This window comes from Salmo salar, unplaced genomic scaffold (assembly GCF_965601325.2).
Source record: "Salmo salar unplaced genomic scaffold, fSalSal1 ptg000742l, whole genome shotgun sequence".
Lineage (NCBI taxonomy): Eukaryota > Metazoa > Chordata > Actinopteri > Salmoniformes > Salmonidae > Salmo > Salmo salar.
The window spans coordinates 83,207-94,268 of record NW_027675483.1 but is presented as its reverse complement, the minus strand read 5'-3'; positions in this window follow the sequence as shown (position 1 = coordinate 94,268).

The following is an 11,062-nucleotide window of genomic DNA, read 5'->3' as shown; positions in this document are numbered from 1 at the left end:
TTTTCGTCATTTTGTAATATTTCTACCATTATTTCATTTACATTTGAGTAATTTAGCAGACGCTGTGGTAATATTTTCCTAAATACATATACTGGGACATCTTTTATCATTTTCCTCACAGTAACACACACTTTCAGTCTTTATTAGTCTTATTACACCAATTATTTACAGGATCGGTGGGTCCCCGGCGGGACGGTTGAGCTAACGTAGGCTAATGTGATTAGAAAATATCCCAGGACATAGACATATCTGATATGGGCAGAAATATTACATTATTGTTAATCTAACTGCACTGTCCAATTTACAGTAGCTATTACAGTGAAATAATACCATGCTATTGTTTGAAGAGAGTGCACAGTTATGAACTTGTACATTTATTAATAAACCAACTAGGCACATTTGTGCAGTCTTGATACAACATTTTGAACAGAAATGCAATGGATCATTGAATCAGTCTAAAACTTTGCACATACACTGCTGCCATCTAGTGGCCATAATATATATTGTGCCTAGACTCCTAAGTGATAGAATGGCCTTTCTGTTGCATTTCAAATATGTTTTTTCTTTGTATCATCTTATATTTTACCAGATCTAATGTGTTCTATTCTCCTACGTTAATTACACATTTCCACAAACTTCAAAGTGTTTCCTTTCAAACGGTATCAAGAATATGCATATCATTGCTTCAGGTACTGAGCTACAGGCAGTTAGATTTGGGTATTGCATTTTAGGCGAAAATTGGAAAAAAAGGGTTCGATCCAAAAAAGGCTAATCTATGCCCTGAAAAATCTATTCAGTTCCTCCACATTGAAATTAATGGTGGCCAACTTGAAAATAGGCTGTTGTGACTGATTTTTTTATTAAATCTATGATGCCTCTGTGAATCTTTTCCAATGGGTCTCCTTGTTCTGTGGAAAGTTTGTTGTAGTTATCATCTATGGTACGATGTGATAATAAAGCACATCCCAGAGCTGCCCATTTTGTCTCATCAATATACCGCAAAATGCATACAGTTATGACCTTTCACCCCCCCCCAAAGTGGATCCATAGAGATGTCGTTAACATTCCAATTATTTTATACATTGTTTCATATCTCAAGTTAATAACATATCAATTGCCTTATTTTGAAAATATTGTTCCCTGATAATACAAAATTACATTGCATATCCTCATTCCTGTTGGTTCAAATTACCAATGCCAGTGATAACCACATTTATCTACCTCCTACTAGTGGTTGTCATACCAAAACATAACCCACAGACATGGACCTTAATGAAAATTGTCATTAGACTTTGCCACACCAAAGTTGGAAAATGTGTGAAATTTGTCTCTCTGGGCCATGTACTCATCTGGGATGCATACTGTGTCTTCAATCATTGTGTAATCCATATTTGGCTCTAATTGTGTTTTTTTAATGCTATTTTTATTGTGTTAATTCAGAATGTATATTTTTTTGTTTTACTGTGACCAATAAAATCTAATTCTGTTGTCATTGATATCAGAAAAGGGTCAAACTGACTGACTGACTGACGCTCCACAGACTTCCTGTGATGACAAACAAAAGCCATTCTAGAGCTCAATGCCACAAATGCAGTTTATCTTTTTCAATTTCTATACATCAACATTCTATACAAATTTGATGTATAGAATTTTTTCTATAAGTCAATGTGAAAACAAATCCCTTCCATCGTTTATTCATTATTTTATAGAAACAATATGTTCTTCCAGCATTCGTCTTGAACAGTGATTTCCTACTCATTCTAGAGACACAATACCTCCAATAGATGGGGGTGTTTTGACTAAAATACCTACTTTTCCAAAACCCCATTTGTTTGATATATAAATTAAAGCAATCATCATCCTTATACTCTCCAAACCACAAAGGCTGAATTAAAATGTTTTCTAAAAATGAATTTATAAACTGTTAAGGAGGCAGCTTGAGGAAGGACCAGGGTGCAACATTTGAGAGAAATAAGCTTTTTGTGCACATGGAAAATGTCAGCCATCTATTATTTCAGGTCATAAAAAAATGAGACCAACACTTTACATGATGCATTTATATTTTTGTTCAGTGTATAACTACGTCCATGTGACAATGTGCTGCAAACTGAGACGTCACCACTCAAGTTGGTAATCCAATGTTTTGAGAATAGCTGGCTAGCCGTCTGTCCAGTACATAACATGCACATATCTAATGTTATCTTAAGGCTACCTATGCACCGTTTCTTTTGATAGGATGTACATTTACCTACTCATTCCTTGACGTTGTCCAAGTTGTGATTTCTCATTAACTCTCCCTTCCTCCTCCAATGTATTCCATATTGCCCACTTCCTCACTAGACAGTAGCAACAAACTACTATAAAACGCTGCTGATTTCATTCAACATTTTAAAAAGGGTAGTAGACATTTACAGTAGACATTTCCTCGATCAGTCTAGCTCAGAACTAATGAGACTGTTTCAGTATGTAAAAAGAAACAGCACAAAACACACATTATTTTCACAAATATAAAATAAATGATTTGACTGAATAGATATTTAATAAATGTTTCAAAACAATACATTATACTATAGACCTGCTAAATTACTCACATCCAGCATAAAAAACATTAGAAACAGAATAAACTTAAATAATTCTGTATTTATTTCTGATTTAACTTATTCATGAAGCAAACATTGTATGACTTGTTGTGGTAGAAAGAAGCTGTCCGTTTTCCTCCCCCTCCTTCATCCGTTGTGCTCGTTCAACATAGCCTTTGGAGATTCCTGTGAAAATCAACAGTCATAAACATGTCATTCTGAACAGCAACATCTTCCTAATAAGAATGTAGACCAGTTGACAATTCAACAGAATTCAGTCTTGTTCATGTTGATGATAGTTACAACATGAGACAGATAGCAAGCCGCGGTATATCAGACCGTATACCACGGGTATGAGTCAATATTACTTGTTTACTGTTGTAATAGCAATAGCAATTGTTTTTAATAGCAATAAGGCACCTTGGGGGTTTGTGGTATATGGCCAATATACCACGGCTAAGGGCTGTATCCAGGCACTCCACGTTGTGTCGTGCATAAGAACAGCCCTTAGCCGTGGTATATTGTTCAAACCCCTGAGGTGCTTTATTGCTTAAACATAACAGATACAGATTATGAGCATGTGAGGTTTCAAATAATGTTTCTACTACTAGCTTGCGCGCTCCCTGCTTTTCCTGAACATGTTTATCTGATATAGCTAGTTGTTATTGTTCTAGCTTGCTCGTTCAAAGCAGGCTTTTGTCCTCCACTTCAGATGCTTGAATACATGATCATCATGTTGTGGCTGTCATATGGACGTTCCATCAGAACAACAACTAGATACACCCTTAGAAAGAAGGGTTCCAAAAGGATTCTTCAGCTGTCCCCATAGTATAACCCTTTTTGGTTCCAGGTAGAACCATTTTGGGTTCCATGTAGAACACTCTGTGGAAAGGGTTCTACATGGAACCAAAAGGGTTCTACTTGGAAACAAAAGGGTTCTTCAGAAAGTTATCCTATGGGGACAGCAGAATAACTTTTTAAGATCTTATTCTCCATTGTCTAGATTCTGCAGGGAGCTAGCCTGTTCTACTAAAACATTAGCTAATAGCTAAGATAGCTAACTTGAGCAAATACATCTCAGCTTCCTAACTGGCAAAGCCAATGAATTACACAACAAATATACTGTTAGGGTTAAACTGGATATTTGTTTGCATAACTTATATAATATACCGGAGAAGCTATGCTACATTATTAAGTATATAAACTACGGATAAGTCAACTGCTGAAGACAAGAACTACAACCGGCGACAGGAAGTGCGTCACGAGGCTGGGACCAGCCTGCACGCCGACGATAGGATGAGCAAGTTTAAACCACGCTCCTCCTCCCTCTGACAGGCCAGCATTGAGCGGGAACTATCACTGTCAGAGTATATAAGAGAGAACAATAGGATGGGACGCTCTCTTCTCTGTCTGCCCTGCGAGGTGTAACAGCGAGACCGTATACGAACGACATATTTACCATACACGTGTTTGCATTAATTAACTTCTATGGGCTAGGTGGGACGCTTGCGTCCCACCTACTCAACAGCCAGTGTAATCCTGTGGCGCGATATTGAAATACCTCAAAAATGCAAAAACTTCAATTTTTCAAACATATGACTATCATTCAGCTTTTTCCCGGGCTCTGAGAGCCTATGGGAGCTGTAGGAAGTGTCACGTTACAGCAAAGATCCTCAGTCTTCAATAAAAAGAGCCAAGATGAACAACAACTTGTCAGACAGGCCACTTCCTGTTCAGAAACTTCTCAGGTTTTTGCCTGCCATATGAGTTCTGTTATACTCACAGACACCATTCAAACAGTTTTAGAAACTTTAGGGTGTTTTCTACCCAAAGCCAATAATTATATGCATATTCTAGTTACTGGGCAGGAGTAGTAACCAGATTAAATCGGGTACGTTTTTTATCCGGCCGTGTCAATACTGCCCCCTAGCCCTAACAGGTTAAACAGGTTAACATTCACAAGGCTGCAGGACCGGGATGGATTACCACGACGTGTACTCAGAGCATGTGCTGACCAGCTGGCAAGTATCTTCACTGACATTTTCAACCTCTCCATGGCCCAGTCTGTAATGTCCAGATGTTTCAAGCAGACCACCATAATCCCCATACCCAAGAACGCCAAGTTAAGCCGTCTGTCGTTCTGCCCCTGAGCAAGGCAGTTAACTCACTGTTCCCCGGGTGCTGATGATGTGGATGTTGAGTAATGCAGCCCCCAGCACCTCTCGGATTCAGAGGGGTTGGGTTACATGCGGAAGACACATTTCAGTTGAACGCATTCAGTTGTACAACCGACTAAGAATCCCCTTTTCCTTCTAAATGACTATTGCACCGTAGCACTCACATTTGTGTCCATGAAATCGTTTGAAAGGCTGGTCATGGCTCAGATCAACACCATCATCCCAGACACCCTGGACCCACTCCAATTCACATACTGCCCAGGGGCGGAAATCCCGGGGGGGACGGGGGACACACGACCCCCCCATCCTGGGAAAAATATGATTTGTCCTTCCCAATATATCACTGAAACATAACTATGTAATTTAAATAATATTAATAATACGCAATGAAAGCAATTGTGCTGATTATAGACACTTAGTAGCGCGTTTTTAAGTTTCAAAAGATTGCGACCCCCCCCGCCCTTTGCCTCACAATGGTTTGATCCACTGCCAGTTTCTTAGCTTGCTACGTAACTGCCGTGAGGTTCATCCAGTCAATCGCGCACACACACACTAGCTGAATATGCAGAGCTAGCGCGCAAATATTAACTATTAAGCTAGCTAGTACCTATTCCATTTATGTGGCGTCGTCAAAGATGGAATCAGCATGCAGATGATGTAAGTTAGTGCTTCAAAGTCCCTATGATAAGGTTAGCGATAAACTGAAGTCCAAACTGAACAGAACTACACTCTCATCTACCATTGTATTAAATATATTTAATGGTCTTGTTGCAAAAGCTAAATTGTCGCAAGGGAACTTTTATTTATTTAATTTCACCTTTATTTAACCCGGGTAGCAAAGATTATAGCAAACACCACTGAAACTGAATTGGTGCTCGCTAGCTTTGCAAATTCAGCTATTGTTGGATTACAGGAAACTGAGGGTTGAGATGAACTGGCACCAGAGGGGAGTGGTGCCAGTGCCCGCAGTGGGGGTAGTGGAAGAGGACTGGGGCCTTTGTGGAGTGATGGAGGTTGAACCTTCAGTACAGGCAGCATTAGAGACAGCAGTGGGGGGGTAATCCTCATCTTCTCTGTGGGGAATAACATAATTAATATAAAGGGATCAATATTGCTGTTAGATCATTACAGTTGACACATTTTACAAATCTACATTACTGTAATGCAAAATAAATACACAAAAAAATGACACTTTGTTACAAATTCCCTGCTGGTGACATTAAGCACATCATCTCCATACTGGACGTAAACTGGCCCTTCACAACTGGCCAGGTGAGAGAGAGCAGCAGCAAGATCAACTCTGTCCACAAAGCATCTCAGATTAGGAGTGCTGATCTAGGAGCAGTTTTCCATCATAATGAATACGATTATTTGGACAATGTCTGGACAGTGCTTCACACAGAGGTGTGAAACACACACACACACACACACACACACACACACACACACACACACACACACACACACACACACACACACACACACACACACACACACACACACACACAATGCAAACAATGGGACACAGAGACAAACGAGCCACAAGAGGGATGGAAGTCCAGTCCAATCCTCTTCTCTCCTCCCTCTGGAAGCATGCAGTGGGACTGTCAGGAGGGATGGGACGACAACGGGCCAAAAGAGTAAAGACATACTGGGAAAAAATGCACGAGTTAAATTAATTAACTTGTCAAATTAAAAGATTTGAATGTAGCTTTAACACATGAATACATACAGCTATCTGAAATGATTGATAATGTCATGAAAATGTAAAAAAACACCAAATAAATGTAATATTATCTAAAGAATGAGTCTATACATCAGAAATCAATGTGAGAATCTAAACATATGCCTTTGCCTGGCCACAGCTTCTTCTGCAACGAGGTAACTAGACTTTTTCACATAGTACTTTGTCAGCTTTAAAGTTTGCTGTTCAACAGTTTACCAGTTCTACCAGTTGAGCTTGAGTCTGCAGATATTTCCCGTCTGTAAATATCCTCACTGTCAATCAGCTTTACTGCAGAGTTTTATGTGTTGACTTTGTGTCTGTATTCTGTTTGTACATTGTGTATTGCTGGCAGCAGCTATTCATTAAGTTACATTACAGGTAGGCCTATGTGCAAATGTATTTGTCAAATAAAGTGATTCTGATACCAGTATTTATGTGTTTCCTGATGTGGAAGAGCCTGGGGGTCATTGTTAAGATCCTCTTTTTCCACAATGATTCTTAAATTTGACTTTGGTTGCCATTTACTTCAAATTCCTTTTTCATGTTACACTTCGTCAATCTTGGAAAGATACATACATTTCGTGGCGACAGGTAGTGGTTAGAGCGTTGGGCCAGTAACCGAAAATGTTGCTAGATCTAATCCCTGAGCTGTCATTCTGCCCCTGAACAAGGCAGTTCCTAGGCTGTTCCTAGGCTGCTATTGTAAATAAGAATTTGTTCTTAACTGACTTGCCCAGTTAAATAAAGGTTAAATAAAAAATATAAAAAAATTGTCTTACGTGACATTAGATAGTGTGACAGTCATTTGCTCTGATCTGTCTATTCTGTCGAGATACATAATAAAAATGTTGAGTTACGAAGAGTACCAGTTTGGACACACCTACTCATTCCAGGATTTTTCTTTATTTTTACTATTTTCTACATTGTAGAATAATAGTGAAGACATCACAACTATGAAATAACACATATGGAATCAGTTAAGAACAAATTATTATTTACAAGGACAGCCTACTCCTTCTTCCCCGTCAGGGAATTGAACCCCAGTCTCCTGTCCGCACTACACAGGGTTTCTTTAGCTAAATAGCCCAGTACTGTACTGCCGACCGTCACGTTGTACAGCGCCACATTTTCCGTTCCATCCTAACAGAAACTGTCACGATTCCCACCGACGGTGGCGCCCCCTCCTGCTCGGGTAGCGCTCGGCGGTCGTCGTCACCAGCCTATTAGCTGCCACCGATTCCCTTTTTTGGTTTTCCCTTTTTTGGGTTTTGGGCACCTGTGTTCAGTTTAGTTAATTAGCGGGGTTATTTATTTTAGCTGGCCCGCTTCCGTGTTGTGCGGGATTGTTTCTTGTCAGACAGCTTATGTTCGTGTCGGCGTTGTTTTACGCCGTATTTGTTTTCTCCCCTGTGTTTGGGAACATTTGTTTTTGTGTGAGTGTATATTAAAAACACCACTACCCTGTGTTCGCTGCTTCCTGCGCCTCATTCCTCCACCACGACTACCAAGCCGTAACAGAAACCCAGAGGTTTTTTTATTTTTCATGGAATAGAAAACACCGTATTATTAATCAAATGAATTACTAGTCAAAAGTTACCAACCCCAAATCAGTCCTCCACAAACGTTTCATCGTTTAATCGTCAAATGATTATAAATGACGTGGCACACGCCGTAGTGCAGACTTTTGGTCTTCCACCAATACCAAACCAATCAGGTGGTTGTTTTCGAAGCTTTGGACGTCATTGAACACATGTTTACGATAAAGCGATACAAGCATCGGCATAATGCTTGTACAAGCATAATAAACTGCTTAGCGATTTCGATGCAGGTGTAACGGTCGTCGTATGAAAGGGACCAAGGCGCAGCGGGTTGAGTGCTCATGTTAACTTTTAATATAGAACACTGAAAACCAGCCCCACGCACCAGACTGGAGACGTCAGACACGTCGGACACTCTGGACGGGGCACTGTCGTCTGAAGCTCTGGACGGGGCACTGTCGTCGGACACTCTGGACGGGGCACTGTCGTCGGAAGCTCTGGACGGGGCACTGTCGTCGGAAGCTCTGGACGGGGCACTGTCGTCGGAAGCTCTAGACGGGGTACTGTCGTCGGAAGCTCTGGACGGGGCACTGTCGTCGGAAGCTCTGGACGGGGCACTGTCGTCGGAAGCTCTGGACGGGGCACTGTCGTCGGAAGCTCTGGACGGGGCACTGTCGTCGGAAGCTCTGGACGGGGTACTGTCGTCGGAAGCTCTGGACGGGGACTGCGCACTGAAAGCCTGATGCGTGGGGCTGGTAGTGGAGGTACCAGACTGGAGACACGCACCCCAAGTTCTAGTGCGGAGAGCAGGAACAGGACGAGTTGGACTGGGCTGACGCACTGGAGGCCTGGTGTGTGGGGCTAGTACTGGAGATGCCAGACTGGATACACGCACCCCAAGGCTAGTGCAGGGAGCAGGAACAGGACGATTTGGACTGGGCTGACGCACTGGAGGCCTGGTGCGTGGTGCTGGCTTTGGATGTGCCAGACTGGATACACGCACCTCAGGGCTAGTGCGAGGAGCAGGAACAGGATACACTGGACCGTGAAGGCACACTGGCGGTCTTGAGCGCAGTAATGGTACCACCCTTACTGGCTGGATGCCCGCTTCCCCCTGGTAAATGCGGGGCGCTGGCACCGCGCACACCGGCCTGTGAATGCTCGGCCTCGACGCCGTGCGCATCACCCCATAGCACGGGGCCTGACCTGTAACAAGCTGCCTCCGATAAGCACCTGGAGTTGGCTTGGGGCTTAACCCTGGCCCAGCCAAACTACCCGTGTGCCCCTCCAAAAAAATGTATTGGGGCTGCCTCTCATGCATCCTCCGTTGGGCCCGCACTTCGCTCCACTTTCGTCGTTCCTCCCTCGCTGTCTCCACCTGTTTCCATGGCAGGGTCTTGTCCCCTGCCATTACCTCCTCCCATGTCCAAAATGTCCTCCACTCCCTTCTCTCCCTGGCCCAGGATCCTTCCTCTTCCTGGGCCCCGCTGCTTGGTCCGCTGGTGGTGGGAAGTTCTGTAACGGTCGTCGTATGAAAGGGACCAAGGCGCAGCGGGTTGAGTGCTCATGTTAACTTTTAATATAGAACACTGAAAACACAAAACAATATACAAACCTCAATCACTCTTACTTAAAGAGTCTTAACGTTACTAAATGTCACAGCCTCTGGAGAACACACCACTACCTAATTAGGCTCCTGCAACTTTTTTGCGAAATAATCTAACTTAACCTACTTTATAGCACTTTTTACAACAAACGTTTCTTTCTAATACAATATTGTAACTTTCTATGTGAAAATGCCGAGTAATAAGCGACCAAAGGACAATAAATCCACTTCGGAGGCCTACTCCCCGCCAAACAACGAGACAGACATGGCGGAAGGCACAGGTAACAACGTGACACTTACAGAACTTACCCGGGCTTTGGGAGAACTACGTGTTGCTATAGCTGAGGATCTTAAGGCTACTATTGCTGAACTGGACACTAAAATTGAGAGCACCATTCGAACGGTCGCCTCGCAGGGCCAGAGTATTGTGGACCTTGAGAAAGCCTCTGAATTCAACGCTGGTAGGATCGACGAGTTGGAGAAGCTATGCACGTCATTGCAGGATAGTGTGCAGAGGCTTTCTGTGAAAGTGGTCGACCTGGAGGGTCGATCCAGACGTCAGAACCTTCGCGTTGTTGGGCTGGCAGAGGGGATAGAGGCTGGCTCTCGCCCCACCGACTTCTTCGCCAAGCTATTGAAGGATGCAATGGGATCGGATGTTTTGGCTTCAGATCCCCAACTGGACCGTGCACATCGCGCCCTTGTCCCAGTGCCTCGACCGGGCCAACGTCCTCGCCCAGTAATCATCTGCTGTCACAGTTTCAAGACCAAGGATCTTATCCTGCGCGAGGCTCGAATGAGGGGCAACCTGTTACATAAAGGGCACCCCTTCCGTGTCTACGAGGATAATGCGCCCGATGTGGCAAAGCACCGCGCCGGCTACAGAGATGTCATGACCAAACTCTACAAACTCCATCTTCGCCCAGCCTTGCTCTTCCCTGCAAGACTAAGAATTACCCCGCCTTCCGGAGAGAAGATTTGGCTCTCCTCGATTTTGGACGCAGAGAAGTTTATCCGGGAATATACGCCAATCCCCCGTACAGGTTAGAGTGCCTTGTCATTGTGTGTTAGGGTCTGCTCATGGACTCGAACCCATACTATACCATAACGGGTGAAACCGTACTAAACGGTCTCGACAGGGCTTGCCGAACATGTAACACGCTGAGATGACCAATGGAGGGCGGTTAGAGCTCTCATTTAACGTCAGTTTCACTTTAATTCCGACTGGGTTCGTGGTGGTGCCTGTTTGGGAGGCCTTCCAGGTCTGATCATTGACACTTTCGGATGGATATACTTATGTTCCCCCATTTTTGTTTTGTTTCGTTATTTATTTTTCAATTATTACATTATTCCTATTACCATACCAGTTAGTTATTGCTTGCGGAGGTCTGGGGGTGATGGCTGGGAAGGGGCAGACGCAGACACCTGGATAGCAA